This window comes from Bos javanicus, chromosome X, assembly GCF_032452875.1.
Source record: "Bos javanicus breed banteng chromosome X, ARS-OSU_banteng_1.0, whole genome shotgun sequence".
NCBI lineage: Eukaryota > Metazoa > Chordata > Mammalia > Artiodactyla > Bovidae > Bos > Bos javanicus.
The window spans coordinates 74,143,345-74,158,873 of record NC_083897.1 but is presented as its reverse complement, the minus strand read 5'-3'; the positions used below and the strand labels follow the sequence as shown (position 1 = coordinate 74,158,873).

General features: G+C 38.9%; 1 protein-coding gene and 1 non-coding gene across 2 annotated transcripts in view; one reads left to right on the top strand and one right to left on the bottom strand.

The window, feature by feature from the left end:
• Positions 1 to 15,529, top strand: part of TENT5D (terminal nucleotidyltransferase 5D) — a 287,611-nt gene that overhangs the window by 98,819 nt on the left and 173,263 nt on the right. The gene's annotated exons all lie outside the window — the stretch shown is intronic.
• On the bottom strand, positions 7,257 to 7,328 carry TRNAC-GCA (transfer RNA cysteine (anticodon GCA)). The gene has a single exon. It is a non-coding gene; the product is annotated as a tRNA-Cys (tRNA).

Here is a 15,529-nt window from a genome sequence, read left to right as displayed (position 1 = left end):
CTTGGAAAATTTTGAGCATTACTTTGCCAGCGTGTGAGATGAATGCAACCGTGCGGTAGTTTGAGCATTCTTTGGCATTGCCTTTCTTTGGGATTGGAATGAAAACTGACCTTTTTCCATTCATGTGGCCACTGCTGAGTTTTCCAAAGTTGCTGGCATAATGAGTGCAGCACTTTCACTGCATCATCTTTTAGGATTTGAAATAGTTCAACCGGAATTCCATCACCTCCACTACCTTTGTTTGTAGTGATGCTTTTTAAGGCTCCCTTGACTTCACATTCCAGGATGTCTGGCTCTAGGTGAGTGATCACACCATCGTGGTTATCTGGGTCATTAAGATCTTTTTGTATAGTTCTTCTGTGTATTCTTGCCACCTCTTCTTAATATCTTCTGCTTCTGTTAGGTCCATACCATTTCTGTCCTTTATTGTGCCCATTTGTGCATGAAACGTTCCTTTGGTATGTCTTATTTTCTTGAAGATATCTCTAGTCTTTCCCATTCTGTTGTTTTCTTCTATTTCTTTGCATTGATCAGTGAGGAGGGTTTTCTTATCTTTCCTTGATATTCTTTGGAACTCTGCATTCAAATGGGTATATTTTTTTCTTTTCTCCTTTGCCTTTTGCTTCTCTTCTTTTCACAGCTCTTTATAAGGTCTCCTCAGACAACCATTTTGCTTTTTTTCATTTATTTTTCTTGGGGATGGTCTTGATCCCTGCCTGTTGTACAATGTCACAAACCTCTGCCCATAGTTCTTCAGGCACTCTGTCTATCAGATCTAAGGGATTTAATTTATGTCATCCCTGAATGGTCTAGTGATTTTCCCTACTTTCTTCAATATAAGTCTGAATTTGGCAAGAGGGAGTTCATGATCTGAGCCAAAGTCAGCTCTTGGTCTTGTTTTTGCTGACTGTATAGAGCTTCTCCATCTTTGGCTGCAAAGAATATAATCAATCTGATTTCGGTGTTGACCTTCTGGTGATGTCCATGTGTAGAGTCTTCTCTTGTGTTGTTGGAAGAGGGTGTTTGCTATGAACAGTGTGTTCTCTTGGCAGAATTCTATTAGCCTTTGCCCTGCTTCATTCTGTACTCCAAGGCTAAATGTGCCTGTTACTCCAGGTATTTCTTGATTTCCTACTTTTGCATTCCAGTTCCCTATAATGAAAAGGACATCGTTTTTTGGTTGTTAGTTCAGAATGTCTTGTAGGTCTTCATAGAACTGTTCAGCTCATCCAACTTCTTACCATCAAAAATAAATCCCCTTTTTAAGGGAGGGTATATATGTATACCTATGGCTGGTTCATGTTGAGGTTTGACCGCAAACAACAAAATCCTGTAAAGCTATTATCCTTCAAGTAAAAAATAAATGATTTTTTAAAGAAAAAAGATCCCTTTTTATTAGAGGCATTCAAAGTACCTGTCTGATCTGATGTACTGATTGATGTACTGTACCCATTTCTAAGCAGTTCTGTTGAGCATTCCTAATCCAAAAGTCATTTTTTTTTTGTCATTTATTATGTACATTTAGTTTTTTCTCTCTCTCTCCTCTAATCCCAGGAACCTATGAATATGTTACCTTGCATGACAAATTGGACTTTTTGTTGCAGGTATGATTAAGGACATATAGTTTGAAATTATGCACTTATTGTGAATTACTTGAGTGGATAAAATCTAATTACATGTGTTCTTAACATTGGGACAACCTTCATGGGCTGGGGTCAGAAGGAAATGTAATTGAGGAATGATGGTCAGAAATATGTAGTATTGCTGGCTTTGAAGGTAGGAGGAAGTGGCCCTAAGCCAAAGAATGCAGGTGGCCTCTAGAAACTAGAGATGGTAAGGAAATCGAATTTCCCCTATAGCCCACTTTAGCTTGAAACTTGAAAAGCTAAAAAAAAAATGGTGAAAATCCCTTGCTTTAGCTTAGTGAGACCCATGTCTGACTTTTGACCTACAAAAATTTGCAATTGCAAAGACAGAATATTTGGGCAAAAATTGCTCTTAACCTCTCTTCCCATATCCATCCAGGAAAATAAATCTAATGTTTGCCTCAAGATACAATGACTACACCAAGAGGAAGTAGACTAGACTTCTATTCTCAAATAAAGAGGCAATATGGTCTTACACCTTCTCCTTTCTTTCCTTATTCATCTTTATTCCTATAACTCTCAATCCATTACTGAACCATAGCCAACATCCAACTTTGAGCGTTTTCATGCCTAATTATTCCTTTGGTGATGGTCTCCACCTAGATCTCAAAAGGTCAATTTTACTATTAATAGAATTTTCCTCTTTGTTTTGACTTCATAAATGCCCCTAATAATATATTGGGAACTTGTCCCAACTTTTCTCTTCCTCTGCTAGGATTTTCAGCTTAACAAGAAAGAAAGAGACACCCAGGCAGCACAACAGTTATGAGGTTTTTAAAGTTACATTTCTTTGCTCCACAGGGTCAAAAGACCTGTGGGGGCACCTTTCAAACACATCTGTGCCCTCTCTCTACTAAACTCAGTTGGTGGGATTATGGAATAAGAAAATTATCTTCTTCAATATCTGCCTGGAAGACAATTCAAATTTCTTCCCTACCAGCAGGGCTAGCTGCAAATTTAACCTTTGGAAAGAGTTCTAAACTAAGTATATCTCAGAGAGACATTTGAACTGCAAGCATAGCTTCTATCCCCTTCCCATTTCCCACTCTCTCCACTTAATCTTTCTCTTCCCTTCAAGCATCCTCTCATTATTCCTTCGTTTCCCCTTCCCTCCTTTGTTCTTCTCTCCTCTCTCCTCTTTCACTTACTTTCTTCTATCCTTTGAGTTGAAAGTCACTGGATGAAAGCTTGTAATCGCCATCTACTGATTGTAGGATGTAAGTACAGGTTGTGGCTGTGTATTCATGAATATTTGCATGTTTGACTATTGTCTGTCTCTCTGAGGTTATAGAAAGAGGCAAAGAATCTGCCTGCAGTGCATGAGATCTAGGTTAGATCCCTGAATTGGGAAGATCACCTGGAGAAGGGACTGTCAGCCCACTACAGTATTCCTGCCTGGAGAAACTCATAGATAGACCATGGGGTTGTAAAGAGTTGGACACGACTGAGTGACTAACACTTTCATTAAGGCTATAATTTTCCTGTTTGATTGCACAGTGTAAAATTATTTCTTGACAAAGGTAAACATTTATCATGTCTTACTTTTTCAGAGAATGTGTTTCTAAGAGACTTTAACGTTATAATTATTAAATTATAATATACTAAGCCCCTGCAGAGAGGGACTTTACAAGTGCCTGGTCCATAGTAACAATTTTGTGGGTATTTTTTGAATGACTATTAGTTGAATTGGTCCCTTGACACAGAAACAAAGTCTGGGGTGGGGGTGTCCGTGTCAACTGGCTATTGTAGTTGCAGCCTAACTAGATCTCTTGCCTTTATTCCATTCCTCTTTAATCCATTCTACATTTGTTGAGAAGTTAGTTTTCCTGAAGTTGGGCTCTCTATTCATGAAAAAAAAATTTATATGTTGACAATGACTTTCCATTTCCCACAGAATGAGATTCAAAGTCATTGGCCTGACATCTAAATCTTTCATTCTTCAAATCTGAGTTCATCCTAATTTGCTGAGTTAATTTCCTATAGTCCCCTTCACAACAACAACAACAACAACAAAAAATGAATTAACTGTCACTTGCAGAACAGACTATGCATTTCACTGTCTCTGTACCTTCTTTTAGATTGTGATTTCCCTTTCTGCTCCACATTTCACAGGGTTTCCCAAGTGGTGCTAGTGGTAAAAAACCTGCCCACCAATGCAGGAGCTGTAAAAGATGCCAGTTTGATCCCTGGGTCAGGAAGATCCTCCTGGAAAAAAGGAATGGCAACCCACTCTAGTATTCTTACCAGGAGAATCCCATGAACAGATAATCCTGGTGGGCTTCAGTCCATAGGTTCACAGAGAGTCAGATGCAACTTAGCATGCACATCCACATTTTGCAACATTTACCTTCTCTTCAAGTTTCCCTTATGCATAAGTGGCTATCTCTTTTAAACCTTCTTTCATTATCAGTGGCATATATGTTGCCACAGCAGAAGTGCTCTCTTTCTTCTGAAGTCCCCAGTTACTTCACCTTATTGTTTCTAGTCACTTTTAGTTTTCTACTTTGTATTCTAATTATGTGTGTACATGTTGTATTCCCTTTACTGATTGTGAACATCACAATCAAAATAGATACTATTAATATTATTCATACTTATGGAACACTTATAGGTCAGGATTACTGAGAGGTAATATAGGACCTAATATATAGTAAAGTCCAAATAAGTGTTCAGTTCAGCTCAGTCGTGTCCGACTCTTTGCAACCCCATGAATCACAGCATGCCAGACCTCACTGTCCATCACCAACTCCCAGAGTTCACTCAAACTCATGTCCACTGAGTCAGTGATGACATCCAACCATCTCATACTCTGTTAACCCCTTCTCCTCCTGCCCCCAATCCCTCCCAGCATCAGAGTCTTTTCCAATGAGTCAACTCTTTGCATGAGGTGGTCAAAGTACTGGAGTTTCAGCTTTAGCATCATTCCTTCCAAAAGAACACCCAGGGCTGATCTCCTTCAGAATGGACTGGTTGGATCTCCTTGCAGTCCAAGGGACTCTCAAGAGTCTTCTCCAACACCACAGTTCAAAAGAATCAATTATCTGGTGCTCAGCTTTCTTTACAGTCCAATTCTCACATCCATACATGACCACTGGAAAAACCACAACCTTGACTAGACGGACCTTTGTTGGCAAAGTAATGTCTCTGCTTTTGAATATGCTATCTAGGTTGGTCATAACTTTCCTTCCAAGGAGTAAGCGTCTTTTAATTTCATGGCTGCAGTCACCATCCACAGTGATTTTGGAGCCCGAAAAAATAAAGTCTGACACTGTTTCCACTGTTTCCCCATCTATTTCCCATGAAGTGATGGGACCAGATGCCATGATCTTCATTTTCTGAATGTTGAGCTTTAAGCCAACTTTTTCTCTCCACTTTCACTTACATCAAGAGGTTTTTGAGTTCCTCTTCACTTTCTGCCATAAGGGTGGTGTCATCTGCATATCTGAGGTTATTGATATTTCTTCCAGCAATCTTGATTCCAGCTTGTGCTTCTACCAGCCCAGCGTTCCTCATGATGTACTCTGCATATAAGTTAAATAAGCAGGGTGACAATTTACAGCCTTGAGGTACTCCTTTTCCTATTTGGAACCAGTGTGTTGTTCCATGTCCAGTTCTAACTGTTCCTTCCTGACGTGCATATAGGTTTCTCAAGAGGCAGGTCAGGTGGTCTGGTATTCCCATCTCTTTCAAAATTTTCCACAGTTTATTGTGAGCTACACAGTCAAAGGCTTTGGCATAGTCAATAAAGCAGATATAGATGTTTTTCTGGAACTCTCTTGTTTTTTTGATGATCCAGCAGATGTTGGCAATTTGATCTCTGGTTCTTCTGCCTTTTCTAAAACGAGTTTGAACATCTGGAAGTTCACGGTTCACATATTGCTGAAGCCTGGCTTGGAGAATTTTGAGCATTACTTTACTAGCGTGTGAGATGAGTGTGCAATTGTGCAGTAGTTTGAGCATTCTTTGGCATTGCCTTTCTTTGGAATTGGAATGAAAACTGACCTTTCCCAGTCCTGTGGCCACTGCTGAGTTTTCCAAATTTGCTGGCATATTGAGTGCAGCACTTTCACAGCATCATCTTTCAGGATTGAAATAGCTCAACTGGAATTCCATCACCTCCACTAGCTTTGTTTGTAGTGATGCTTTCTAAAGCCCACTTGACTTAACATTCCAGGATGTCTGGCTCTAGGTGAGTGATCATACCATCGTGATTATCTTGGTCATGAAGATCTTTTTTGTACAGTTCTTCTGTGTATTGCCACCTCTTCTTAATATCTTCTGCAAGTGTTAGCTATCATGAATTTTATTGTTGTAGCTCATTTTTATGGAGAAGGCAATGGCAGCCTACTCCAGTACTCTTGCCTAGAAAATCCCATGGATGGAGGGGCCTGGTGGCTGCAGTCCATGGGGTCACTAAGAGTCAGACACGACTGAGCGACTTCACTTTATTTTCTCACTTTTATGCATTGGAGAAAGAAATGGCAACCCACTCCAGTGTTCTTGCCTGGAGTATCCCAGGGACAGGGGAGCCTGGTGGGCTGCCGTCTATGAAGTCGCACAGAGTTGGACATGACTGAAGCGACTTAGCAGCAGCAGCAGCTCATTGTTAAAGAAAATTTCCACTGGTCTTCCAAAAATACTCACCTTCATAAGTCATAAGCAATCCAGTAGTTCCTTTCATCATCCATTTTTTTTTTTCTTTTATGGAAGTTTCTTCTTTTCAAAATCCTGACAGACAACAATCAGAGAACCACCATCTTTGTTTGTCCCCAAGATTTGCCACTTTATAGTTACATGACCTGAGGCAAGTCAATCCCCCTTTGCTTCAATTTCTTCATCTATAAAATATATTAACTTATATAATCATAATGACCCCATATAGTAGATGCCATTATTATCTTTATTTATTATTTTTTTTCTGTTTTACAGATGAAAAGGTAACTATAAAGAATTAAGAACATTTGTAAATGTAGAAAAAGGAGACACTTATCTGGAAAGTATGATTTGAAGGGAGCCCTCCCATAAAATTCCTCCCCTTACTTCAGTACTACAAGGTCTTTAAAACAATTGTTAAAACTTTATTCTATGGGTTAGGCATTGCCCTCTCTAGACTTGAAAGAAAGCACCTTGGTATGAACATTGCAAGGACTAATGCTGAAGCTGAAACTCCAATACTTTGGCCACCTGATGCAAAGAACTGACTCATTTGAAAAGACCCTGATGGTGGGGAAGTTTGAAAGCGGGAGGAGAAGGGGATGACAGAGGATGAGATGGTCGTATAGCATCATGGACTCTATGGACATGAGTTTGAGTAAAGTCTGGGAGTTGGTGATGGACGGGGAAGCCTGGCATGCTGCAGTCCATGGGGTCGCAGACTCAGACATGACTGAGTGACTGAACTGAACTGAACGAACGAATTTATCACCCTCATTAATACTGATAGAATTGCTTAAAATCAGGAATCCCCAAAGTGAAAATGAAAGTGAAGTTGCTCAGTCGTGTCTGACTCGTTGCGACCCCGTGAACTGTAGCCCACCAGGCTCCTCCGTCCATGGGATTCTCCAGGCAAGAATACTGGAGTGGGTTGCCATTTCCTTCTCCAGGGGAATCTTCCCTACCCAGGGATCGAACCCTGGTCTCCTGCATTGCAGGCAGACGCTTTAACCTCTGAGCCACCAGGGAAGAGAATTGCTTAAAATCAGGAATCCCCAAAGGTGAACCATTTTTTAGGCCAGTTTTGATATAGTGTACCATAGTCAGAGAACCTGATTTAACTTGGGTTCGCCATATAACTTTGGAAACAGCAAGTGTGGGGTAACAGGCCCTAGATTCAAATCCCAGCTTTGCTACATCTTAGCTGTCTGACCTTGGGCAAATCACTGACCCTGTTTCCTTATCTGTCAAATGGGGCTTCCCAGGTGGCTCAGTGGTAAAGGATCCACCTGCAGTGCAGGAGACACAGGAGACTTGGATATGATTTCTTGGTTGGGAAGATTCCCTAGAGGAGGAAATGGCAACCACTGCAATGTTCTTGCCTAGGAAATCCCAAGGACAGAGCATTCTGGCAGGCAATAGTTATGGGACCGCAAAGAGTCAGATACGATTGAGCATGAGCAAACACATTTCTACTTTTGAAGTGAAGTGAAAGTCACTCAGTCCTGTCTGACTCTTTGTGACACCATGGGCTTTACAGTCCATGGAATTCTCCAGGCCAAAATACTGGAGTGGGTAGCCTTTCTCTTCTCCAGGGAATATTCCCAACCCAGGGATCGAGCCCAGGCCTCCCTCATTGCAGGCAGATTATTTACCAGCTGAGCCATAAGGGAAGCCAAAGAATACTGGAGTGGGTAGCCTATCCCTTCTCCAGCGGATCTTTCTGACCCAGGAATCAAACCAGGATATCTTGCATTGCAAGTGGATTCTTTACCAACTGAGCTATCTGGGAAGCCCTCAACTTTAGAAAGTTGTAGATATTAAGTGACTTGATGCACATAAAGGCTTAGTGCAGTTCTTGGCACATGGAAAATGCTTAAATAACATTAGTTGTTTTATTCTAACTTCTGTTGGCTCCAGGGCAAGGCAAGCCCACAGCCTTGTGTCCTCTACAAAAGGAGCTTTATCATCTATTCAAGTAGGGTTAAAAATAATTATATGCATAACCCTAATATTTGGATACCTTTAAGCTTTCAATTAAGTACTTGTAAATATCTTGGGACCCTGCACAGTTGAGAGAGACAAATATATTATTATCCTCACTTTACATGTGAAGAAATTGAGGCCCTTTGAAAACGTTTAGTGACTTACTCAAGGTTACAGGTTTCCTGAGCAACAGAGAAGATGAGACTAAGATCTTTTGGTTGGTAATTCCTCATTTAATCAAATTATCTCTAAAGGACCAGGATGGAACCTCAAAGTTTAGTTCCTTTACTTGCTGGCTTTGCCTCTCATGTATGAATGCTTTTACATACTCTGTCAGTTGCCCTTCTTTTTTATTTTCTTAACAAAATCATCTCATCTTTTCCATTTCAAGGAAAACTGTGAGAGACCTAAATTCTGATAGTCACTTTCTTTTTTTTTTATGTTCAATAGAGTGTACAATCACAGATCCATTTCTTGATAAGTTTCAAATCCTGTGAGAGAGCATGCATACCACGTATTCACAAGTATTTCTCAGCAGTGTGGAAACAGGAAGACTACCAGGACGAAAATGGCCCATGACTTTCAGTAAATAAAATGGAGTAGCAGAAATTGACTAAGAAATAAAGGTTTTCCTTTATCTTGTTGGTGCTTTTCTTTTTCTCTTTCAACTGTTTTCATTCTTTCCTTTGTTCTTTTTACTCTCCAAACATCAGAGGAAGAAGAAAGTCACCCCAAATATTGATTTCCCTGACTTTTGTCATTTGAAGCACAATATTACATTCCTTAAACATTATCTAGACCTTATACAGGGTGTTCAATTGTCCCATTACTAACATCTGGGACTTGTTACATGGCTTTCCTTTTTGGCACATGAAATCATATTGCAATTTGACACAAGTCATAGTACAATGTTTTTCTTCCTTTCTTTTTAAAAAAGTTTTTTGATAAGTAATTAACATAGGAAATAGCTAGCCAAATAGAGATAATTTTCAAATGATCAATTATCCAAAGGAAAGGGTAGAGGGGCCATAAGCTATGCTAACGTTTCTTTTCCTCACTAGTAATGCATCAATGGAATTAAAGCAAGTAGATGCTGGCCTTCACAAGTCCATGCCAGATGGGTTTCATGACTGTCTGTTTACTGTGTCTCACTTTAATCTATTACTTAATATTAGTCAAATATTTGGAAGCTTCTAATAGCAGTGCTGAACAACACAGGTCTATGATTTACTGTCTGATTCTTTCAGCTTCTGTTTTTCTTTTGTTTGGCTTTCATATAGAATAGCAGAGGTCAATAACCCTAGGAGTTCTGAGTAGTCCCTCCAGCTTCATTTGTTGGTATTAGTTCATCCTTATGACTCTCTTCACAGACTTGCAAGAAATGTTCCCACTCATCAACACTGAGATGATAATTGATTTGTAGGAGCCCATTCTTCAGTTCCATTTAGGAGGTCACCTACCAAGTTTGCTGTTCATTGTCAAAGGGAATTCAGTTAATACACCATATGTGTGACAGTCTTCAATGTTCAATATTGTTACCAGTGGTTTTGAAGCTTCTGGACCATCTAGTTTTTGGCTACCCAGGGAGATCCAAGAATAATGGAAGAACTCTTCAAGTATTTTTTTTTTTCTTTTTCTCCTTCTCTTTCTCTAAATTTCCTTTTTTACCAGCTTAATGGGAAATGGTCCAATTTATGCATCTGAGAGCCAAACATTAATATCATCAAAGGGGGAAAAATTTAATTCCCTATTAAAAGCAAAAGTAAACTCTGAAAACAATTTAATGAACACAATATTATTACTGAATTGTAAGCTAAACAGTGTGTGTCTGAGCATTGGTCAACATATTTCATGTGCCCTGTATGCTGCCAAAGAATTTCATAAATCTGTAGCTTTTCCTAATTTCCATGGTTCTCTATAAAGAACAAAGGTGGTATACATTTATAATGTGCCCAGCTGGATTTTAAAATAATATTTGGAATACATTCCAAAATTAAATATTATACTCTGTCTATCCCTTTCTGAGATTCTTAATGCTTCCTTATTGGATGTTTTTCAAACAGTAGTCTGTGCGTTCTACATGAGGGTGAATATAATAACATCTTTTAAAATGAAAAAAGAAAACAAAGATTAAACAAATAAGTGGTGACTCACTGAATTCCCTAAAGTAGACACGCCATAGTTTGACAGTTTGTGTCTGGAAACTTCTGATATCACACTTATACTAGAGAGTAGGAAGATGTATTGTGAATTGGCTTCAGGAGAAAATTGTATTTGCTTCATTGACTTAAGATTTTTAGCAAAGTCTTCGGCTGAATTAATTTGTCAACAAAATTTGAGTTTAAAAAAAAAGATAGCAGCAACATTTTACCTTGATTAGATTTTACCTAAATTAGATTAGAATTTGTTTTCCATAGGTCACAAGTCAAAGAAATTTCTTAAGATTAGATGCCTTCATACCCATTTTTAAACAATAGAATTAGAAGCAGAAGCCATACATAGGTTTTTGTCCCAGTGCTGTCAGGTTCCAGCTGTATGGCCCCAAGGCAAGGAAACGTGAGCTGTTCCCGTAGCCAAATGCTTCAGTTGAAAAAAGAAGACAGCCTATTTTTTTTTCTTTCAGATAAAATGTATTTTTTTATTTACTTCTTTCTATTTTTTACTGTAACATTTGAGAATAATTTGCAAAAATGATGACACTTCACACTTCACCCTAACTATTTCAGTGTGTATTTCTGAAGAATAAACAAAATATCTTATATAAAATAGTACAATTATTAAATACATGGCAAGTAACATTGACGCAATTCTAGTAACCTATGTACAGATCATATTCAAATATTGCTAATTATAGAAAAAGTTACTTTTTAAATGAACCTATTAGAAGGAAGGAATAGCATCATTAGGTCAGAGGAGGAGGTAATATTATTGTAAGGATTGTGTGAATCTTAGAAGTTTCAGTTTGTCTCAGTTTACCTTCATTTAAAATGCTCTTCATAGTATATTTTGGACATCTGTTTCTCTTTCCCTTTTGCTCTCTCCTTCTTTCCATTCCCCATAAGCTAAAGTGAGATTCTGTAGCAAGGAAAGGGGAAACTGCTGGTGAAGTAAAGATATCAGATAAAGTCATTACTGCTGAAATCTTAATTTTATTTACTTTTTATTGAATTTTATTTATTTTTTTAAAAAATTTAATTGTAGATAGAATTGAGAGGGTAACAGGCATGAAGGCAAGAGGTCTCCAAATGGAGGAAATAGGCTGCAAGTGTCAGACACTTTTTATTTCTCTTAACAGGCAGGAGGAAACTAGCGATATTTTTTTTCCCCCTTCTTTATACAAATTTAAAAGGAGATTTCTCTTAAAATACTGTGTTGCCATAATAACACCTGGTTTCACCTGAAGTTAACTAGTCTCAAACCTTGAGTTAACCAATGCATTTTTCTTATGGAAATGTTTGTCTTAAGCTATGTTAATATACTATACATTTACCCCAGACTCTGTCTTCAAGTCAGTTCTGTCTAATGGCTCAGAACCTACTTGACAAACCATTATGTTAAACTCAGACATTGTTCCTCTAATCTATGTAAATGAAACTATTTGTATGGTAATCTGACCTTCTACAAGATTCAAACCAATAGTTTTATGGCCCGGGATCATTCATCTGGTACCAAGATTATCCAAAAATACATCTTATGGATGAGGGGTCTGGTGCCATTCTGAGATTTAAGACATTCCTTTCTTTCATTAACAAACTGCTGCTGCTGCTAAGTCGCTTCAGTCGTGTCCGGCTCTGTGCAACCCCATAGATGGCAGCCCACCAGGCTTCCCCATCCTTGGAATTCTCCAGGCAAGATAACAAACTGCTAGTGACTCTATAACATCCAGCTGAAGACTAGCAGCGGGTGTACTCTTTCTGCCCCCTTCTGATCCCTATGTCAGAAGTTTTCTCTATCTCCTTTATACTTTAATAAAACTTTATTACACAAAAGCTCTGAGCGATGAAGCCTCGTCTCTGACCCCGGATTGAATCCTTCTCCTCCGGAGGCCAAGAATCCTGGCGTCTTTTCGTGGTTCAGCAACAACCTTTCAGAATCACATATCAGCAGATTTACCATCATGTGGTTAGCCCTCTAGACTTTGAAAACTAACTTTAAAGTTAACTACATTGATATTAAGAATTCACTGAAACAGAACAATTTTAGATAATATGAAAAAAGTGAAGAATGAAGATTCCTTCTTGAATCAGCAACAAAGACTGAATGCTTCAACTCCAAAGTGCACCATTGCCTTTTAAAACACTTCCATGTTTTTATCCAATGTTTAAGGAGATGCACAAATGAAATCATGTCCTTAGGTAGGGTAGGACCCCAAACAATGCTGGCAGATGCCCCATTGTGTTTGCAGAATGCACTGATTAGTGCCAAAAGGGGCTGCCTCAGACATCCTATAAATGTAACTGACTAGAGGGGAAAATGGGTGAGAAGACTATCTACACATTAATTATGTCTCCTAAAATACCCAAAGTCTTCAAGGGTCAATAATATCTGGATTCTACCCTAAGGGCTAGGAGAAATGGAATTATGTTGATGAGCGACTACCAACCAAACACTTATTTAGGGCCTAGTCATCCTGTGAGGGTCTCAGGAAGATCTCTAGGAATACCTGTAAGCCAAAACAGAGGAATAAAATTATAGTCTGGATGCATGTATTTTTATAGGAGTCATCATCTCTTTTACCTTCTGCAATGTAGTGGATAAATATGTGGATTGTGAACCCAAGCTGGTACAAATTCCAGCTCTACACTGCAGCTGTTTAATGTTGAGCATTTATAGTCACTGTGTCTCAGTTTTCTTGTCCACAAAATGGGAATAATAACATATTTTTATCTCATAAAGTCACTATGAAAATTAAATAGGCTATGCCCAGCAGTGGGATTGCTGGATCATAAAGCAGTTCTATTTCCAGTTTTTTAAGGAATCTCCACACTGTTCTCCATAGTGGCTGTACTAGTGGGCATACACTGCTGGGCATACACACTGAGGAAACCAGAAGGGAAAGAGACACGTGTACCCCAATGTTCATCGCAGCACTGTTTATAATAGCCAGGACATGGAAGCAACCTAGATGTCCATCAGCAGATGAATGGATAAGAAAGCTGTGGTACATATACACAATGGAGTATTATTCAGCCATTAAAAAGAATACATTTGAATCAGTTCTAATGAGGTGGATGAAACTGGAGCCTATTATACAGAGTGAAGTAAGCCAGAAGGAAAAACACCAATACAGTATACTAACGCATATATATGGAATTTAGAAAGATGGTAACAATAACCCAGTGTATGAGACAGCAAAAGAGACACTGATGTATAGAACAGTCTTATGGACTCTGTGGGAGAGGGAGAGGGTGGGAAGATTTGGGAGAATGACATTGAAACACGTAAAATATCATATAAGAAACGAGATGCCAGTCCAAGTCCGATGCACAATACTGGATGCTTGGGGCTAGTGCACTGGGACGACCCAGAGGGATGGTATGAGGAGGGAGGAGGGAGGAGGGTCTAGGATGGGGAACACATGTATAATTAAAAAAAAATCAATAAGAGAAGATATGTTTTATATTTACAGCCAAATGTAATGACGTTAATATCTACACTTAAATTTAACTTAGGACTCCTTCGTCACCAAACCTTTGAATAAATAAGGAAAGGGACCAAGAAAATATGCAATGTAAGACTGGCCCCTGAGTGACAAAAAAAAAAAAAATTATGCAAAAAGCTACCCTAGTGGGAACCTTGAAAAGATTCAGGTGACTTTTGTTGCTCACACCCTCTTGCAGATTCTCAACAGAGCACTGCTCCAATTCTGCATAAATAAAATACCCCCCTAGACTTTCTTCTCATTTTGGAGGAAACATTTCATTATGAGACATTTCTACTTAATGTTTAAGTCTTCCTCTTCCCAGTGTTAGAGGCCAGAAGACAGATGAAAGAAAATGTAACACATATAAATCGTAAAGGCACACTACTGTGTTCATGAATTCCCTGCAGTGAGCTGCAGAAACACAAGGGTTTGTATTCCAATGTGTGTTCGAGGCACCATGTCCTATATAACTCCTTCATAGAGGCTTACTATATACACCTGTGAATACAGGCTCTGGGAAAAGCAGAAACTTTAACTGGTAAAATAAATAAATAAATAAAAAAGAAAATTAAATAGGCTAATATTTTTAAATGATCAGTGCTGACATTGAAAGAACTATAAAATGCTTCCTAGTTAAATAACTTTGCATTTTGTAGAAACAGATTCTTTAAAGTAAATGTTAATGTGACAGTTATCAGAAATATGATAAAAAAATATATTGGAGAATGCCAAGTAAAAGCAAGAGTATGAGGCATGTAAAGAAGTTAGTAAAAGGTGGCATGTTTTGTGTGTTAGCTTATTCACCAATCAGTGATGTGGGTTTTGCCTCACTCTCAGTCTTGCCTATGCCTCAAGCTGGATGATGGCAAAAAAAAAAAAAAAAAAAAAACAGGATAAAGTGATCATGAAACAAAGCTCCTGAGGAGTGACTATGATGGAAAATGAACATAAAATTCAACAGCCAAGGCGTGTCTGGAGTAGATGTTATCAGGAAGTTCAAGAGCACCAGGCAGATTAACTCATCATTTCCTACTTCTCTCCTGGAGAGCCAGACATTCTCAAATCTATTCTGTCCCTTTGCTCTAGCTCCCTTGCTACTTGAAATACCCTCCTTTTCATCCAGCTCTCATTCTGAAAGGTCCATTTTCTTCACAAATCTCTCTCAGCTTCTCAGCTTCCTCAGAGTCACAACTGCAGTGTCAGTTCAGTTTATTCACTCAGTGGTGTCCAACTCTGTGACACAATGGAATGCAGCACACCAGGCTTCCCTGTCCATCACTAATTCCCAGGGCTTGGTCAAACTCATGTCCTTTGAGTTGGTGATGCCATCCAACCATCTCATCCTCTGTCATCCCCTTCTTCTCCTGCCCTCAGTCTTTCCCAGCATCAGGGTCTTTTCCAATGAGTCATCCCTTCACATCAGGTGTCCAAAGTATTGGAGCTTCAGCATCAGTCCTCCAATGAATATTCAGGGTTGATTTCCTTTAAGATTGACTGATTTGATCTCCTTGCAGTCCAAGGGACTCTCAAGAGTCTTCTCCAGCATCGAAGTTCAAAAGCATCAATTCTTCATCACCCAGCCTTCTTTATGGTACAACTC